The following is a 944-nucleotide window of genomic DNA, read 5'->3' on the forward strand; positions in this document are numbered from 1 at the left end:
TGTATACATGTATAATAATTTCTTCAGAGTTTGTGATTTTTTAATCAGAAATAATTTTAATTTAACTGTTGAAATGAGTAGTACAGAAACTACAATATTTCTGGTGCTTGTCTGAAAAAGTATATTTTAAAATATTCTATATTCTATGTTTGCATAATGTTCATAATTTATTTTCTCCTAGATATACTTTGGATTCTACATTATTTTATAATATATAGGTTCATTAATGTGTCCTTTCCGATTGCATTCCATATAGAACAGTCTGATTCCTTTTTTTCTAGGTCTTAATATTATTTTTCTTTGGGATAAAATGACAATGTTGTCTAATTTGAAAAGTTTTGTAAAGTTTCATGCTATGTAAACGCCTTTCTGAGGTGAAGATTTAATACACTGATGTCAAACTAAATTTAATAATATGAATTACGTGTATTGTTACACTTGTAATTTTGTAATCAACTTTTTAATAACTGTTTTTCATTTCTTGCATCTGAAGAATGAAAAATATGGAATACTTCTCAAATTTTCATATTATCTTTGTGCAAGTGCCATGTTAATCTCTGTATTGTAATTTGAGTATACGTGCTGCTGAAGCATGTAATATCCTCTAAATTTAAGTAGTTAATGATGCAATCTTTATATAGGGGGGTATGGGTGCCTACTTGTAAGAAGGAAACCTTATTGGTCCTAACAATGCTATCGATCTTATTTCCCTAAAATTCCGTGAATAGTGGAAAAAAATTATATTGATCAGTCGATTGCTCACATTTGCAAAATTTTTTTGTCAATGACTATATTGTCTTTTTATTTGGTATTTGATCGTACTCTCAATTATTTATAGATAGGTCCAAAGGTGATGGCTTTTTCAAGTACTTATTTATCCAACTGAATTAGCTTTGTGGACCTAATGGATTCAAAGTAAGCATTGCTTAAGAGCTACTTCTAAA

The 944-nt window shown here is 28.3% G+C and overlaps 1 pseudogene; it reads right to left on the reverse strand.

Moving 5' to 3' along the window:
* Positions 1-497: 497 nt before the first annotated feature.
* On the reverse strand, positions 498-594 carry LOC122127465 (annotated as a pseudogene).
* Between the last annotated feature and the right edge of the window lie 350 nt (positions 595-944).

Source organism: Dipodomys spectabilis, unplaced genomic scaffold, assembly GCF_019054845.1.
Source record: "Dipodomys spectabilis isolate Male_0828 unplaced genomic scaffold, ASM1905484v1 ptg000301l, whole genome shotgun sequence".
Classification (NCBI taxonomy): domain Eukaryota; kingdom Metazoa; phylum Chordata; class Mammalia; order Rodentia; family Heteromyidae; genus Dipodomys; species Dipodomys spectabilis.